This window comes from Pristiophorus japonicus, chromosome 16, assembly GCF_044704955.1.
Source record: "Pristiophorus japonicus isolate sPriJap1 chromosome 16, sPriJap1.hap1, whole genome shotgun sequence".
NCBI lineage: Eukaryota > Metazoa > Chordata > Chondrichthyes > Pristiophoridae > Pristiophorus > Pristiophorus japonicus.
In genome coordinates, this window is record NC_091992.1 from 95,705,014 (window position 1) to 95,724,468 (window position 19,455).

The window sequence follows — 19,455 nt, forward strand, 5'->3', positions numbered from 1 at the left end:
CATCGTTTATATTTTGTTGCTGCCGCCTGCTCTCTACCTGATCATGCAGGTTGGGGTGAACCAGCGAGAGTCTGGTTTTAAGTGTCATTTTCATGAGTAGCTCAGCCAGGGGCACCCCTGTGAGCGAGTGGGGCCTCGTGGGGTAGCTGAGCAGTACTCAGGACAGACGGGTTTGGAGTGAACCTTCTGTGATGTGTTTAAGGCTCTGTTTGATTGTACTGCCCGCTCTGCCTGCCCATTGGAGGCTGTTTAAATGGGGCCGAGGTCAAATGTTTGACCCCATTGCGGGTCATGAATTCTTTAAATTCGGCACTGGTGAAACATGGCCCGTTGTCACTGACCAGTATGTCAGGCAGGCCGTGGGTGGCAAACATGGCCCTCAGGCTTTCAATGGTGGCGATGGCGGTGCTTCCCGACATTATTTCATATTCAATCCATTTTGAAAAAGCATCCACCACCACCAGGAACATTTTACTGAGAAACGGGCCCGCATAGTCGACATGGATCTTTGACCATGGTCTGGAGGGCCAGGACCACAAACTTAATGGTGCCTCTCTGGGCGCGTTGCTCAACTGAGCGCACACGCTGCATTGTCGTACACAGGACTCTAAGTCAGAGTCGATACCGAGCCACCACACGTGGGATCTGGCTATTGCTTTCATCATTACTATACCCGGGTGTGTGCTGTGTAGATCCAAGATGAATGTCTCCCTGCCCTTTTTGGGTAGCACTACGCGGTTACCCCACAACAGGCAGTCTGCCTGAACGGACAGCTTGTCTTATTGCCGCTGGAACGGCTTTATAAGCTCTTGTATTTCAACAGGGGTGCTGGCCCAGCTCCCATGCAGTACACAGTTTTTTACGAGGGACAGCAGAGGATCTTGGCTGGTCCAAGTCCTAATCTGGCGGGCCGTGACAGGTGATTTATCATTTTCAAATGCTTCCATGACTATCAACAAGTCTGCGGGCTGCGCCACCATCAACAAGTTTGCAGGCTGCGCCATTTCCACCCCCGTGGTGGGCAATGGTAGCCGACTGAGAGCATCCGCACAGTTCTCGGTGCCTGGCCTGTGGCAGATGGTATAGTTATATGCTGATAGCGTGAGTCCCTACCTTTGTATGCGGGCTGAGGCATTAGTATTTATCCCCTTGTTTTCAGCGAACAGGGATATGAGTGCTTGAGGCCAAACAGGTACTGATGCATTTTCTTTACCACGAACACACACGCTAATGCCTCTTTCTCAATCATGCTGTAGGCCCTCTCGGCCTTAGACAAGCTCCTGGAGGCATAGGCGTCTTCCCCACAATGTTAGCTTGTTGTAATACACACCCGACTCCATACGGCGATGCGTCACATGCTAGCATAAGTCTTTTACACAGGTTATACAATACAACCAGCTTGTTGGAGCATAAAATATTTCTGGCTTTCTCAAAAGCAATTACTAGTTTTTTTCCCCATACCCAGTTCTCACCTTTATGCAATAACACATGTAGGGGCTCTAAGAGGGTGCTTAACCCTGGTAGGAAGTTACCAAAATAGTTGAGGGGTCCCAGGAACGTCCGCAGCTCCGTGACGTTCTGTGGCCTTGGCGCGTTCCTGATAGCCTCTGTCTTGTTCTCTCCAAAAACTCCACTTCTGTTGCCATGCAGACGCATTTCGACCTCTTCAGCCGCAGCCCTACGTGATCCAGTCGCTGGAGGACCTCCTCCAGGTTTTGTAGGTGCTCGACGGTGTGCCAACCCGTAACCAATATGTTGTCCTGAAAAACCACCGTGCGTAGTACCGACTTGAGTAGGCTCTCCATATTTCTCTGGAAGATCGCTGCAGCCGACCGAATTCCAAACGGGCATCTGTTGTAGATGAACAGTCCCTTGTGCGTGTTGATGCAGGTGAGGCCCTTCGAAGACTCCTCCAGCTCCTGCATCATGTAGGCCGAAGTCACGTCGAGCTTGGTGAACGTCTTGCCTCCTGCCAGCGTCGCAAATACGTCGTCTGCCTTAGGTGGCGGGTATTGGTCCTGTAGCGAGAAACAATTAATAGTTACTTTATAATCACTGCAAATCCTGACCGTGCCATCACTTTTGAGTACTGGAACAATCGGGCTGGCCCACTCTCTGAATTCCACTGGGGATTTGATGCCCTCTCGTTGCAGCCTGTCCAGCTTGATTTCCACTCTCTCCCTCATCATGTGAGGTACCGCTTGCGCCTTGTGGTGAATGGGTCGTGCCTCTGGGACCAAGTGGATCCGTTCCTTCACCCCGGAAAAGTTTCCAATGCCTGGCTCAAAAAGGGAAGGAAATTTGTTAAGAACCTGGGTACATGAGGCCTCATCGACATGTGATAGCACTTGGATGTCATCACAGTTCCAGTGGATTTTGCCCAGCCAGTTCCTTCCAAGCAGTGTGGGGCCATCGCCCAGGACAATCCAGAGTGGCAGTTCATGCACCGTGCCCTTGTAGGTGACCTTGACCATGGCGCTGCCCAGGACAGTAATAAGCTCTTTGGTGTAAGTTCTCAGTTTCGTGTGGATGGGGCTCAGGGCTGGTCTGAATGCCTTGTTGCACCACAATCTCTCAAACATCTTTTTACTCATGATGGATTGGCTAGCGCCAGTGTCCAGTTCCATGGCTACGGGTAAGCCATTCAATTTTATATTTAGCATTATTGGTGGACATTTCGTCGAAAATGTATGCATCCCGTGTACTTCAGCATCTGCCTCCTCTCTCTGAGGCTCGAAATAGCTTTGGTCCACCATGGACCGATCTTCCCCTGCCACGTGGTGGTTAGCAGGTTTTGTAGAGCTTGCAGCTCGTCTGCAAGCGTGTTGGAGGTGCCCCATTGTTCCACAGCTCTTGCAAACATACCCTTTGAAGCGGCATGAATAGACTGAATGGAAGCCTCCACAACGCCAACAAAGTGTGACTTGCCTTGCATTCATCCTTTGTTGCGGACTCTGAGTGATCTGGGTCACCTGAGGCCTGCTGACAGTTGCAGACTCGTGGTTTCTACCCTGTACATTTCTGCTCGCAAACACAGTTCCAGTTAATTTATGAACATTGCTAGCACTTGTGTGCAGAGAGACTTGTTTGGTGTTATCACTGGTGGATATAAACACCTGTGCTATCGCAATGGCCTTACTGAGGGTCGGTGTCTCTACAGTCAAAAGTTTTCATAGGATGGTCTCGTGACCCATGCCCAGTACAAAAAAGTCTCTGAGCATTTGCTCCAGGTAGCCATCAAACTCACATTGTCCTGCAAGTCGCCTTAGCTCGGCAACGTAGCTCGCCACTTCCTGACCTTCAGATTGCTGGCATGTGTAGAACCGATACCTCGCCATCAGCACGCTTTCCCTCGGATTAAGATGCTCCCGAACCAGTGTACACAGCTCCTCATACGACTTATCTGTGGGTTTCACCGGAGCCAGAAGATTCTTCATGAGGCTGTAGGCCGGTGCCCCGCAGACTGTGGGGAGGATCGCTCTCCTTTTTGCAGCGCTTCCTTCTCCGTCCAGCTCGTTGGCTACAAAGTACTGGTCTAGCTGTTCGACGTAGGCTTTCCAGTCCTCACCCTCCGAGAACTTCTCCAGGATGCCCACAGTTTGCTGCATCTTTGCATTGGATTTGTATACTCGTCGTCAGTTATTGTGTCTCTAACACAGATGAGACTGCACACAGGGAGGTTAAAGTAACAGTGACCTCAGTCTTTAATAAGACACTCCAGAGTGAGGAACAGGCCTTAGGGGCCAGCTGAAAAACAGTGTTCCCTTGAGACTTCAGGGGATGCGCTCCCTGGTGGCAGAACATGGGAGTGCATGCTTCACAACAGTTTCAATTATAATTGCAGTAGCAAATCAAATATGATCAAAACAAAGTTTTAATTTTAAAAGCTCAAATCTGGCCCTTCCACAGGAAAAAACCTGTCAATTTTTATTGGCCCTGAAATTCGGTTTTGGCCTTCCCATAGGCATTTTAGAGAAAAAATACGCACCCACCTTAAACTGCTGCCTGCATTCGACTATCCGATGCTGTGGCCTGAGCTGACTGCCAGTTGCAGCGCGTGCACGTTGAGACATGCACAGGCTTGGTGCTGGAGTTACATGGCTTTGGGCAGCCAATCAGGTAAAGTATATACTCATTCATAATAATAGGAGTTCTGTCGGGTCTTAATCTCCTACTACTATGAATGAGAAACCCCCCCCAAACACCCAAAACAGTAATAAAAAATAGTGAATATACACTGCATTCATTTAAATTAAAGTTATTAATGTCTTAAAAAATATATATTTTCCCGATTTTTAAAAAAGTTTTTAAAAATAAACTTACCGTTGTGCAGAGGGTTTTTAATAAAATATATTTTAATAACTTTATTTTTATATGTTTTTGTGTTTTTTAAAACACTTGCGGCTGTAAAAGTCGGCAATACACCTGCGTTTACAGACGCAAGATTTTTGAGGACATTTGTAAGCGCAAATATCGGAAATTTGCACTTACAAATGTCCTCACTCCTGATCTGCGGAGGATCTGTCAAGCCAGAAACTTGACAGATTGGAAAAGCCGGTTTTCAGCGCGTGCTTCGTGTGGATCCGGGGTGGGCGGAATTTCAGGGCCATTATTTACTTTACGTAACATCCTGAATTAATGGCCCTGAATTTGCGGTCGAAGGCTTCCCGCAGCCGGATGCCTCTGAATGCAAAGATTTCTACAAAAGTACCTGTTGATCCCAGAGTTTCAGAGACTTCTGGCCCTGGGCCTCTATGCAAAGGCCTGTGTAGAAGCCCGCGTATCCCAGGAGCATATGCGCCTCGTACGCATCACTGGGATCACGTGGGCCAGCCCATCCTATCTGAGTAGGGCTATTCCCATTCATACTTTTGATTCCAATCACCATAAATATGAGTGGGAATACCCCCAAAACACCCAAGCACAAGATAAATTAAAAAAACACATCACATATTTAAAATTAATCAAAATGAAATATAATTAATTATTTAAAACAAACATTTTAAAGGGTCGAAAAATAAACTTACCTTATTTAATGGGATTTTAAATGTTTAAATTATTGAATAAAATTAATTATTCCATGCCGGCTTTTATCAGTCGTAAGAATTTGAAGGATATTTGCTGGGCAGGCGTTGGGCAAATAGCAAAATTCTCCGCACATGGAGGCCCTTTAGTTTCTTTGGTGTGCCATTCTTGACAGATCGCAAGTTCTGGGTTTAGGCGGATGCGCTTCGCATGCCTAAACCCGGAACTTGCAAAGACCCCATGGGCGTGTGCGCATCTCGTACACACCTGTAGGGGCCACGATTTCAGGCCCAATATTTCCAAATTGTTAGATTATCATCTCACTGCCTTTAACCTGTTTTAACAAAAAATTGGTATTGAGAGCGAGTGGTGTGTGTGTGTGTATGTGTATGTGGCGAGCAGCCGGAGAGGGAGATTTAAGCCAATGGCTGAGCTGTATGTATGAGGTCCTAGATGTGCCATTCTGCTCGCTGCAGCAATCGCTCTTCCAGCAAATTTTGCTGTAAATTCCCAATGGGAAAATTGACGTGTGATACAGCATCATTTATGGCAGACAATTCTGATCATGCTTTTCCAGGAAATTCTGGGACATAGTTTTACAGCGGTTTGTGACACTGACATTGAAGATGGATTGGCCCATCTCTCTAAGTATTAATGCAGCAATGTAGTTCCTGTAGCTTGAAGGATGCCCAGTGAAAGCCCAAGTTAATCAAAAGTGAAGTAATGCTAACTTAACTTGTTGGGATTACATTATCATGAAAGTAACATATAATAAGATTAACTAAATTCCTGGAGATGGACTTGTAACATCACCCAAGACATATCTGTCTCAAAGCAAATTAAATATAAATGATTTCTACAGTCAAACTATTTTGAGTATAAATAGTTCTAAGCATAAGAATTTTGCTGAACGTTTGAAAGCAGCTTTATTGTGAGTAGAGGACAAGAAGTGCATATAGAATGGACTGTCCAATTTCTTCAAAAAGTTTCTATTTAATGGCCACTCTCCTGTGAACTCTTCAAATGAACTGGTATTGTAAACATTGGGTCAAGTTCTCTCAAGTTCCACCTCGACAATACAAGTGACACTGCCACAGAACTATAGAAGGTTACAGTCCATTGTGTCAGGCGCTTTGTTAGAGCAATCCAAAAATAAGCCCGCTGTCTCACTCGCTTCCAATTTTCATTGCTGCTAATGATCTTGCACTGGTGAAACTGTCTCCCATTTAAAATATGGGTCTGATTTATGTTTTCCTGCCTATTTACATAATTAATCACAGCAACATGTCCATATTCAAATCAGTCTAAAAAGGATGCGAGTGGTGAGAGGAAAATTCTAAGCAAGTCATATTTAAAGAGATAGGGAAAATTAAACGGGTGTCACAATAGGTGGCAAAAGTTTTGAAAGCACTTTGACTGCTTCAAAAGTCATCACAACCCATTACGAGCTCCCACCAAGGTAGATGCAAGGCAAGAGAGCATATGGCATCTCTCTGCCTGTCCTTTTCTTCCTCTGAACATGTCAACTCAGGGCATTCCCGTTGACATCACCATGCCATTACCGCCTCATTATATTACACTTACCCAAAAATGGGTGGCTATTTCCGTTGCCTACCAGAACAAGTAGTAAATGTGGTAAGCACAAAGTGAGCAGGGATTCCGGCAGCAGCCCATCGAATTAATGCCACATAATCAGGTGGACAACAGTAGAATCTCCAGGCCCACATGTCCACCACCTGATCTCCTGAAGAAGTACAGAAGGACAATAATGGGCTTGAAATCGCTCTCCCCACGGACACGTACAAGGGGCGCACGTGCCTGGGGGGGCCCCGCAGGTTCTGGGTTTAGGTCTGCGAAGCGCATGCGCCTAAACCCGCCACTTGCGATCTGTCAAAAATTCTCTTGACAGATTGCACGCTTCTGAAACTAAAGGACCTCCACAGGCAGAGATTTGGGCTATTTGCTCAACTCCTGCCCAGCAAATGCCCTTCAAATTCTTACCACTGATAAAAGTAGGCGTAAGGTTGCTTACGTTTTGTTTAATAATTTAAACATTTCAAACCCTGTTAAATAATTTATTTTTAGCCCCTTTAAAATATGTACATTTATTTTTCAAAAAAATTAATTTTTGTTTTAAATAATTAATTAAATTCCATTCTTATTAATTTGAAATATGTGATGCTTTTTTAAAAAGTTATTTTCAGTATTTCTGTGCTTTTGGTGGTATTCCAATTCATACTTATGGTGGTTCTGTATATATGGAATTATCATAAGTACGACTGGGGATCCCCCTACTCTGATACACAATAAGGTCATGGCTGATCTTGGAGACTGAGCGGGAAAATGGAGTAGAGGGCCAGAACCACGAGTCTCTGAACCTTCGGGACTACCAGGTATCTTCGTAGAAATTTTTGCGGTCGGAATCATCCGCCCGTAGGAAGCCTCTGACCGCAATTTCTGGGCCAATGTTACTCCCTCGCAAGGTATGTTCTGTCCCATGTTAACGGTTTGAACTGTTAAAATTTTTACCTGATTAACTGTGCCACTTATAGAAAATGTCAAATCATAGGGGGAAAAATTCCCCAGCTCCCCAATTGGGGGTGGTAATCAACTTAGGCGGGACTTCCTGTGCCTGGTGCGGATGTCTTGCTCAGCCCATGAAATTGCTGTTACCATCCCCCACAGGAAGTGGATTGCAATTTTGCATGCTACACTTCCTGTTGGGGCGGGTTCCGGGCCGCTACTCGGGCACGTTCATCAGCGCTACGCTGTTGCTCCACGTAGCGCTGATGCATTTCAATGCCCCTCCCCTTCAGTTAAAGGGGAGGGCCACTGCACACGCTGCACAGCTGCTGATGGCCTCCACTGGGCCGCCAGGGCAGCGTGGTGCTGAGGCCACAGCCTGGCATCCAAATGGAGTGCCGGCTTGCATGATGGCGGCCCGGACCAGGGCAAAGAAAGACACAAGGGACCGACTAGTGAGTCGGCTGGAAAATACAATGGCGGCGCTCCCGACCTCCCCTTTAACCTCCGCCCCATGAGCAGATGTCGGCCCGGTTCGCATCCCGCGAGGCTGGCACTGACACCGCTCGCGGCAGCCTTGCGGGGCACTGGCCGATTTCCGCTGAGGGCCGGGGAAGGGTCGGCGTGCGCGCTAAGGGGTTGCCACGTACAGTGATGTTGTGCGGTGGCCCGGGGTGCTACCGTGGCAGCACCTCCGCTAACTCCCGCACAATTCCGCAGGAGCCAGGAGGCCCCCTTCCCCAACCACCTGGTCGAAAACAGTTGCGCGCCCCATTAGCGCCCCCCGGAGGAGTTAATGGGAGTCAGAAAACAGAGCAAATTCGGCCCCATCGTCTTGCTATCCATTTTCTTCTGGATTACAGTATTTTACTTTTAATTGGTGTTGGCCGGGCTGTTTGTGAAATACTGCATTGTATACACCATCCCAAACAAACAGTGTTAAGAACTTAAGAACATAAGAAATAGGAGCAGGAGTAGGCCATTTGGCCCCTCGAGCCTGCTCCGCCATTCAATAAGATCATGGCTGATCTGATCACGGACTCAGCTCCACTTCCCTGTCCGTTCCCCATAACCCTTTACTCCTTTATAGCTCAAAAATCTGACTATCTCCCCCTTAAATATATTCAATGATCCAGTCTCCACAGCTCTCTGGGGCAGAGAATTCCATAGATTTAAACCATCTGAGAGAAGAAATTCCTCCTCATCTCAGTTTTAAATCGGCGGCCCCTTATTCTGAGACTATGTCCCCTAGTTTTAGTTTCCCCGATGAATGGAAATATCTTCTTTGCATCCAGCTTGTCGAGCCCCCTCATTTTCTTATAAGTTTCGATAAGACCACCTCTCATTCTTCTGAACTCCAATGAGTATAGGCCCAACCTACTCAACCTATCTTCATAATTCAACCCCTCATCTCCGGAATCAACCTTCTCTGAACAGCCTCCAATGCAAGGATATCCTTCCTTAAATACGGAGACCAAAATTGTATGTAGTACTCTAGGTGTGGCCTCACCAATAACCTGTACAGTTGTAGCACAACTTCTTTGCTTTTATACTCTACCCTGCTCGTTACATCCTCAAAGAACTCCAGCAAATTTGTCAAACATGACTTCCCTTTCATAAAACCATGCTGACTCTGTTTGATTCAATTATGCTTTTCCAAATGTCCCGCTCCTGATTCCTTAATAATGGACTCCAGCATTTTCCCAATGACATTTGTTAGGCTAACTGGTTTATAGTTTCCTGCTTTCTGCCTGCCTCCTTTTTTAAATAGGTGCTTCACATTTGTGGTTTCCAATCCTCTAGTACTGCCCCAGAATCCAGGGAATTTTGGTAGATTACAACCAATGCATCCACTATCTCTGCAGCCACTTCTTTTAAGACCCGAGTATATAAGCCAGCAGGTCCAGGGGACTTGTCTGCCTTTAGTCACATTATTTTACTGAGTACTACTTCATTAGTGATAGTGATTGTATTAAGTTCCTCCCTCCTTATAGCCCCTTGATTATCCACTATTGGGATGTTTTTAGTGTCTTCTACCGTGAAGACTGATACAAAATATTTGTTCAACGTCTCTGCTATTTCCCTGTTCTCCATTATTCATTCCCTAGTCTCATCCTCTAGGGGACCAACATTTACTTTAACCACTCTTTTCCTTTTTATGTACTCTTACTATCTGTTTTTATATTCCGTGCTAGTTTACTTTCATAATTGATTTTCCCTCTCTATTATTTTTTTTAGTTGTTCTTTGCTGGCTTTTAAAAGTTTCCCAATCCTCTGGCCTCCCACTAGTTTTGGCCACATTGTATGCCCTTGTTTTCAATTTGATACCATCCCTTATTTCCTTAATTAGCCACGGATGGTTATCCCTTCTCTTACAGTCTTTCCTTCTCATTGGGATATATTTTTGTTGAGAGTTATGAAATATCTCCTTAAATGTCTGTCACTGCTCATCAACCCTGCCATACTTTAATCTAGTTTCCCAGTCCACTTTAGCCAACACTTCCTTCATACCTTTGTAGTTTCCTTTATTTAAGCTTTGGACACTGGTTTGAGATCCAACTTTCTCACCCTCCAACTGAAGTTGAAATTCAACCATGTTATGGTGTTATTACAACCAACCCGTACATCGGAATGAAAGCTGTACATTTCCATTCACTTTCTGGCACATTTAGGTCCTTCCTGAGGAAAGACATTGTCAAATATTCCAGAATGGCTTCATGAAATCTGAAATCATTTTTTGTATATATTAAGTATTTGAATGTTGTTCTTTTTAATTAAACCTTTGTCAGTACTCATCGTAACTTAAAGCATCAACCTAACGTTATCTCTTTTGCAATTCTGATGGATTTCTAGTGTGTTCTGTTTTCCATCAGATATAAAAGTACTTATCTTTTATAAGTTGGCACTGTTTATTGGCAATGGATGATTTCAATTCACATAATAGTTAACAATTTAGTGTTTGGACTGATTTAAGGCTTCATGCTCAATTACTGTAGACATATTAAGGTAGCTTTAAAACTGATGCCTTTAGCAGCTTGGCTGAGTTGGCAAAGGAACATAGGAACAGGAATAGGACATTCAGCCCCTCGAGCCTGTTCCATCATTCAATTAGATCATGAGGTTGTGGTAGCAGAAGGTAATGGGTTCAAGCCCTGCTCTAGTACTAAGCTAAGCTGTCATTCTTATGCAGTATTGAAGGAATGCTGCAGTGCCAGAGTTGTATTTTAATTAAAGATCCAAAGGCACTATTTGAAGAAAAACAGGGACTCTCCCAGTGTCCGGGCCAACATTCCTCCCTCAATCAGCACCACCAAACAGAACAGATTTAACTAATCAATCATATAATTGGATCTTGCTGTGCATATGAATCATTTTGAAGTGTCCCTGTGAGACAGAACGGACTATATGAATATAGCTTTTCCCCCCCATAATCATCCTTTGTTGACCATTATTTTAACTTTTCTCATTAATAGTAGTTTCTTTCTTGTCAAAACTGATCAAACACACATCAGGAGCCCAACGAGATGGGAGCAGGGTGAAAAAGTGATCTAAAGGAATAGGTGATTTCACAAGATCCCCGGCCTACTACACCTTGGTGGGTGGTTGTAAAATTAGATCTTTCTTAACAATTGGTGATAAAAGCAATTTGTGATGTGTTTCAGTACACAATCATTCATTTTCTGCTGTCATTATAGTGACTTATTGGTTTACAGAGAATGTATCCTAATTGTCTAATATTTAAACTTCAACATTCTTCAGTGTTCAGTGGGAATGAAACTTCACATTTTTGATCCATAATAGATTTCTTCTGTTTAGCAGCAGTAACATAAAGGTTCAGTTTCAGTCTTTGATCTAGCCCCATGTGAATCAGTAATGATGGAAAATGTATCTTGATGTGTAGTGTGCCGTACTGTAACCTTCACCACTCATTAGTCCCTCCTTCAATTGTATTTGTTTTCCAGTAGGAACTATGAAGAATTAAACCTCACATCAAAAGATGGTTCAAGGTTAGTACACAAAATAAAAAATGCTGTTTTTTTTGTTGCGTCCCTACCATTAAGCTTACCCTGCAGTTTTAGATTACATTTACTGTGAACCATAATCTATCACACTTTATGCATAGTTCATCCCCATGCTTTTGCCTTGCTTTCATCATGAACAAAAAATGTTGCTTCGTCTCCCATTTTTTAACTGCTTTATCTACTTGATTTCTTCACGGCAGGGTCAGTGTGAGACGCAGATACTATTTCACACCTGCTCCTAATTGGTCTTCCATCGTTGTAACCATTCCAGCTTGTGTCGAAGTGACATATTGCTGCCTGTACATTGTGCCACGCCTTAGTTTTACATTTTCACTGAGCTGAATTCGTTCCTCTTTTGATTTAGATTCCCATCTTTCTCCATTAGGAGCTGGAGTACAATCTTACTGCACGTAATATTGAGATGGTTGAAAGGGTTCTTTCTAAATTTATATCCTACTAAATAACTGAACCACACTAATTCAGGCCAACAACTACATGCCTGTATTTTTATCTTCGCTTAGTGTTTTTAATTTAAGATGTATGACTCGTAAATCCTACTGTGGCTGCATTTCACTCTCCAGCTCTTATCATTTGTTTCAACGTGTCATCAGAGCTGTGTGCTAGCATATTTCTTATGACAATTCTCAGCTGCTGCTTAACCTTAAAACATAATATTGCCTTAAATTTCAGATTAAGTACTATGAGGTAATTTTATATGTTAGTGAAATATGGTGAATGCCTTTTCTGTCCAACTGTCAGTCAACTAATTAAAACAAACCTCAGTCACAGCCATCAAGGTCAAATGTTCATCTCTGTAAAAATCCTGTATAACTGAAACTCATTCACAACTGAAAGTTTCATTAAGACATCATCCCCATTATAGTTTCTGGTCCTCTTAAGGCACTAAAAAAATACACAGTAGTAATCTATTTTAGAATGTAAAATATATTCCTTATGGATGTGTAGTGGAATATCATAAAGGACGTACAGGACAAACGAAGATGTCTACACAACATACAGGAGCGGTCTGATCATGCTATGCAAGACTAACTTTAATGGAAGGTTTGGTGAGATTTATTTGAGCATTAATTCTGTTTAGAATATTGCATCTATCTTCGGATTTGGAGTACGCAATTATGAGAGACTGTAGGGGGTGGCGTGGGGGTCAGGTTCACTTCTGACTTTCTGAGCGGTTCGAATCGCTCCCACTCCCTCGATTCTAGACCTTGGATTTATTTAGGGATGTGACAAAGTGCAGCAGACAACTGGTTTTGGTGCAAGAAACTTTGATTTTATTCAAGAAAGAAAATTATGATATTCAATGTGTTGTCAAAATCTTACAATCTCTAAAATAGGGAACACTTTAATGCACACAAGAAGAAATACAGCAGGAAATAAAAAACACCTCCCACCTCCCAATCCCTATCTCTAGCTAAGTTAGACTCTAGGGCAGCAGGGATAATGCTCACCAATTCTTCCTTTGACAGTTGATGGTGATTTCGAGGTTCGCTGGGTTTTGTAGGTTCTGCTTGCCGTACCCCAAATGTGGTAGAAGACTTCTTACTGTGCTTCCTTCAGTTGGGGTGTGTCCGTTGATGTGGTAGTGCGCATTTTGGATGTATGGGGTAAGTATCCACTTTTTCTCCTGCAGAGGTAGGGTTTTGGGTTACTTTAGGTAAGGTTTTACCCGTTAGCAGGTCAGGAACAGATTGTAGAGTGGAAAACTTTCGAATCTCCGGTTTTCTGCCCGAGTTGGTTCTTGTAGAAATCGGTCGGTCGCGGTGACTCAATATTACTAAGTTGGTTGTTGGTAATGGTTTGTTGATAGTTTCGTAAGGCTCTTGTTGCCGCGATGTATCCGATGATGTCTGGGGTCACTGAAAACTGACTTTCTGCCTTGGCTGTGATGATCTGTGACAGCCTCGAATAGCCTTGAATATCCTGTGATAACCTACTAACTGTAAAACAGGGCCTCAATTATACTTTGAGAGGCCCACTAATCTGCGCGCCAAATCAAGCCTGGTTCTTTGTTTAATTTTGGCGGGCTCGTTAATGGTAACTCGATTAAAAATGTGTCAATTGTTGAAATTATCCTTTGGTTTCAAGTCGCAATTGTTAAAGTTAGTTTCTGGTGTCAAGTCGCCTGTCTGGGTCCGGGATTTCTTTGCAGGCCGGAAAGGTGATTAGCTTTATGCATGTGTTGAATGGGTCCTGTGCTTGGACTAAAGTTGTACTTCCTTGGGTCGATTGTTGAAATGTTAATGTCTTCTAGCGGTTAGGTCTGAGGGTAAACAGTTCCCCAGACAATTTGATTAGTTCCAATATCCCCAGACAGTTTGATTAGCTCCAATATCCAAACTGGCTTTACAGAGGTTGATCCCTGGTCTTGCAGCCTTTTTCCTCACAGGCCCAACATGCACCTTTTAAAGTCCCAAAGTTCGTCTTAAAGGAGTCCAAAAATGATGCTTCCTTAGGGGTATGGCGAGAAAGCAGGAATGGGGTACTGAAGTTGAATGTTCAGCCATGAACTCATTGAATGGCGGTGCAGGCTAGAAGGGCCGAATGGCCTACTCCTGCACCTATTTTCTATGTTTCTATGTTTCTATGTTTCTTCAAGCATGGGGGAATCTTTGAATTTTGAGAAAACCTAAGACACATACAAATGAAAAAGAATTCACTCTGTAACTGAATAATCTGCATCAGGGTGAACTGGTCTGCATGTGTGTTTTTTTCTTTTTTCAGAAATTTGCTACTTATTTCAGGATCTTGTTCATGAACCCCGTTCAGTCTCTTCTTCTCCTTCCATCTCTCCCCTCATGTTCTGCAGACAACAAGGGCTAGGTTTTCCACTTCTGTACATATCGCCCAAAATGGGCGTGGGCGGTAAAAATAGGTTTTCAGATCGTCGGCTTCTCGCCCATTCTCAAAGCACCTAGTCTCCATTTTTGAAATTCGGCGTTACCGGGAGCGATATGAAATGGGCGGTAGCGTTAAGTCTCTCTGACCTTCTGCCGTAAAGTGTCGCCATCCTCAGCAACGACATGGCAACGCTCGATTCCTGTGATTCAGGAGGTCAAGGGTCATCATGACATGCACAGAAGAGGAGACAGAGAGTGAGAGAGCTGAGAGGAACTGAAGGTGTGTGTGGCTGTGGTGTGTGCTTGTTTGGCTGTTGTGGGAGGCACGAGGGAGATTCACCAGCAGCAAAAAGCCTACTAAGCACCAAGAACATAGTTGGCACTGAGTTTTTGTCCAACAAATAAGATATAATATGGAAGGGATGGGGGAGGCCCTGGAGCTAGTAGCCAGGAACACTGGTGGCAGAGGACTCCCAGTGGTCCCGGAGCGCGGCACTGCACCCCAAGGTGCCGCACCCCCATTGCTAACCACACGAGAGCCAGCAGCAACATCTTGCTTCTGGCTCGGAGCACATTCCCACCTCAGGACGTTCCTCTCCTATATCCATCCAAGCAGCGTTTTGGCCATCATCCACACCCTGCTAGCACCGCCCACCCTCCCTCCCCCCCCCAAAATGAAGCATCGCCTGAGGAGCTCCTCGGACAGGCAGCTTGGAGTCAGGAGGGGAAGGGGTAGAGGTGGGGAGGAGAAGCGGGGTGGGAAGGGTTGGTTTTTACAGATATACTGATGATTTCAGACAAATGTTCGGTTTAAATGTTTTTTATTTAACAAAACCTTGTTGTGTATTGGCTCAGATAGCTGCACCGTTACACGCTGGTGATTCCTTACCATCAAAGAGTATAATTACACTTAACTTCAATCAATTTAAACTTTAACTGTCATGAAGGTGATGCCCACCATTGATGTATGACCTGCACACCCAGCAGTGTGTCAGCCTTGTAAGTAACACCAATGTTCTTTCAGGCAAAGCGCTCATTTATGAGCTCCTGACGAAAGGCTCTTGCAGCTATCATGCCACCATGGGCCCTTTCATGCAGTCTACAGGGGGGCGGGGGCATGGCTTCAACATCAGCCTGATTGTCTGGCCCGATGTCAGCGTCCACCTCCTCATCCTCCTCTTCCTCTCTCTGGTGAGGTGGACTGTCAGACTCATCAGGCAGTTCTTGTCCCCTCCTGATAGCCAAGTTGTGCAGCATGGAGCACACCATCACGAATTGAGCTACCTGCTCAGGGTGGTATTGGAGGTCGCCTCCTGAGTTGTCCAGGCATCTAAAGTGCTGCTTAAGCACTCCAATGGTTTTCTCCACGATATTGCGAATGGCTCTGTGGCTCCCGGTGTATCGCCTCTTGGCTTCGCTGTGGGTCACTCAGGGGGATCATCAGCCAGGTGGTGAGGTCATATCCAAGCATCCAGCATTGACCTTGTGGCTGATTGTTAAACAAGTCAGATACAGTGCTCTCACGCAGGATGTGAGCATCATGGAGGCTGCCCGGAAATTGAGCATTCACTGCCATTATAATTTGCTAGTAGCCGACAACGAATTGGACATTCACGGAGTGGAATCCCTGAAAACCTCTGCATCCTGAAAAGGTCCCTGCATCGCGATGTGCGCATGGTCTATTGCTCCCTGCACCTTGGGGAAGTTTGCAATTCTGGAGAAGCCTAGAGCCCTCTCACTCTGTGCCTCCTTGGTCATAGGGAGGCTGATCAAGTCCCACCTGCGTGCATACAGTGCTTCAGTGACCTGCTTAATGCAGCAATGTTTGGCATGCTGAGACAGTTCGCAAATGTCGCCAGCTGTGCCCTGAAAAGAACCCGACGCGTAGAAAGACAGTGCCGCGGTGACTTTGACCTCGACGGACAGTGCAGTACTGATGGTGCTGGCAGGCTGCAGATCTCCCCTTATCAGCTGGCATACCTCAGTGATAACCTCTTTGTGGAAGCGCAGTCTCCGAAGGCAAGTGGTATTGGGCAAATTGAGGTAAGACTGCTTCTCCCTGTACTTGCAGGGGGTGTAACGTCTGGTCCTCCTCATCAGTCTGGCACGTCTTACATTGGACACATAATACTGTGGAGCATACCTTCGGCGATCTCGAGTCTGCAGCATGTAATTGGTCATCAAGAGAGGGTGAGAAAGGACAGGCCTCATTGCAATAACTCTCTGTTTTCCGCCGATTGGTCACAAACATGAATGTCCTGATGAAGACACCTATTCACTTCCAATCGGTCACAGTATGGTCAAGATGTTTGTACAGATGTTCACATCAACTCCAACGACCTCCAGAGTACATCAGAACTCCGCCGAAGTTGAAGCACAATGCGACATTTGATGTAGAACATGCTGTCCAAAGCGCTGTGATTATTTCTGGTTAGTTCCACTTTTTCTGGGCGAGCGATATTGTGGGTGTTATATGTGCGAGGTGGTGAAAGTGACGCTGGGCGAACTCATGGCCGCTAGTTTCGGTAAATATGCTCTTTACGACAAAAAAAGCGTGGGCGGGCGGTATTATTGAATCTCGGCGTTAAATCAGTGCGGAAATTAACGCTGGGCAATATTATGGGCGTGATTTCACACATTCTGATGATTCCGCCCCAAAAAAAGTGGGCGGCGGTAATACTTTTTTCCAGCGTTAAACACATGGGGAAAGTAACGCTCGCTGATAAGTTTCCCGTCAATTTCCATTTTGTGGCTAAATGGGCGATATATGGGTGTTATACAGCATTTCAGTGGTAAAATGGGCGTTAAGCATGCAAAACAAGTGGAAAATCTAACCCCTAGGATTCCAAAAACAGATTATCTGGTCATTTGTCTCATTGCTGCTTGAGGGACCCTGCTCTGCCCAAATTAGCTCCCACATTCCAACACAGTACAACATTGACTACATTTAAAAGTAATTCATTGGCTGTGAAGCACTTTTGGACATCATAGGATATTTTCAACACATTAGTATAGTGGTTATTATGTTATTAGACTAGTAATCTTTTTTTTCACGGCGAGCTGCCCTGGGAGCGGTGTGGTGGCATACCACTTCAGGGAGCAGCGCAAACTGGTGCAGGAGGTTGACAGCAGTGAAGAGCGTGACTGGATTGGACATCACCATAGTCCAGGTCGCTGATTGGAGTGTGGCCAGGAACAGCAGGAGCTGCGAGGTCGGGGCACTGGAGCGGCATGATCGGGGCCCAGGAGAGGTGTGAGTTCGGGGTCCAGCAGAGGCGAGGGGCCTGGGGCAGCACGAGCCAGCCCACACTGCAATATGTATGCACACTCGGTCCGTGCAGCAGAGCTGGTCTCCAGTCATCTTGGTTAATCATTACCACTGGACCAAGATCTTGTTTTGTCAATCCCGTGTGGTGGCTGGTGTGCAACGCACAGGCATCTTCCACCCTTCAACATGTAGTTCGGGACCTGGAATATCAGGTCCCTCATTGAAACACCTGTGAACTCATCCCTTTTTGGTGTGGAAGTAAGTCAGCCTCAATACGAGGGACCACCTGAGAAGGAGCGACTAGTAATTCAGAGGCCTGGATTAATGCTCTGGAGACACGAGTTCAAATCCCATCTTGGCAGCTGGGGAATTTAAATTCAATTCAATAAATCTGGAATAAAAAGCTAGTACAGGTTGAACCTCCCTTATCCGGAACTCTCGGGACCTGGCCTGTTTTGGATAAGGGATTTTTCCAGACGAGGAGTGGTCACGTTGAATTGGTGGTACAGGTACTGAGCAAGGGGATATTGGGGCTGGCTGGCTTGGGGCTTGAAGTGCGGCAGAGAGAGCATGGGGGTGGGGGCGGGGGGGCGGTGGATCACAGGGTCAGGCCAGTGATTGCGGGAGTTGGCAGCAAGGAAGGATTTCAAGTTGTTCATGTCGGAGTTCTGCGCATGCGCCACCCGATGGCCGGGAATGGTTCCAGACAAGGGGTGGTTCCGGATAAGGGAGTTCCGGATAAGGGAGGTTCAACCTGTATCAGTAATGGTGACCATGAAACTACCAGATTGTCATAAACAACCATCTGGCTCACTAATGTCCTTTAGGGAAGGAAATCTGCAGACCTTACCTGACCTATATGTGACTCTGGACCCACAGCAATGTGGTTGACTCTGAAATGTCCCCTGAAGTGGTTGAGCAAGCCACTCAGTTGTATTCAAAAAGGCGGCTCACCACCACCTTCTCAAGGTCAATTAGGGATGGGCAATAAATGCTGGCCTTGTCGACAATGCCCAAATACTGGGAATGAATAAAAAAATAAATAAAAGGTCCTATATAAATGCAATTTCTCTCTTTCTCTCTGTGGAGCTTATGTTGCTACCTCTCCAAAAGAATGCTCTACTTAAAGGTGAAGTTGATCATGTGACAAAATTGTACACCTGCATCACAGTGTCAGCTTTGACTCAATGGTAACACTCGCCTCTGCGTCAAAGGGTCGTGGGTTCAAGTCCCACCTCAGAGACTTGAGCACAAAATCTAGGCTAACACTCCAATGCCGTACTGAGGGAGTGCTACACAGTCCGAGGTGCCATCTTTTGGATGAAATGTAAATGTAAATGATAGCACGGCACTATTTTGAAGAAGAGCAGGGGCGTTATCCCCGGTGTCCTGGCCAATATTTATCCCTCAACCAACATCACTAAAACAGATTATCTGGTCATTATCACATTGCTGCTTGAGGGACCTTGCTGTGTGCTGCAATCCCTACATTGCAACAGAGACTACACTTCAAAAGTACACCACTGGCTGTAAAGCAGTTTGGGACGTCCTGAGGTTATGAAAGGCATTATATGAATACAAGCTTTTCTCTCTTTCTTTCTTTGCCCAAGGCAAGCATTCTTAAAAGAGAAATGACAGAAAATGTTGCCCACTCCATCTGTGATAACACAATAATTGGCAGTACAATTTGGACATTTGCCCAGCTGCTTGATATAAGACAACAGTTCTTCCTTTAAATAAATCATTTTTAAACAGTACT